We start from the raw sequence: 250 nt of genomic DNA, 5'->3' as shown, positions 1-250 counted from the left end.
ACTAATTGTAAGTTAAATGCATTTACATACCACACCCACGGCCTGGAATCTGTTGACCTCCACGTGGTCAAGGCTGGAAACGATGACAGCGATGCCTTCCTGTCAGCGGATAAGAGACAAAAAAACACGTAAGCATTAGCTTTCGAAATCCACTGCATTTAGTTCAGATATATACACGAGGCACTTCCTCCCTCTTACTTTCTTACTCAATACTATGCAGAAAATAAAACAGAATAAATTCGATATAAAT

The sequence above is a fragment of the Frankliniella occidentalis genome, unplaced genomic scaffold, assembly GCF_000697945.3.
Source record: "Frankliniella occidentalis isolate FOCC.00 unplaced genomic scaffold, Focc_3.1 Scaffold366, whole genome shotgun sequence".
Lineage (NCBI taxonomy): Eukaryota > Metazoa > Arthropoda > Insecta > Thysanoptera > Thripidae > Frankliniella > Frankliniella occidentalis.
Note: the sequence above shows the minus strand (reverse complement) of the source record.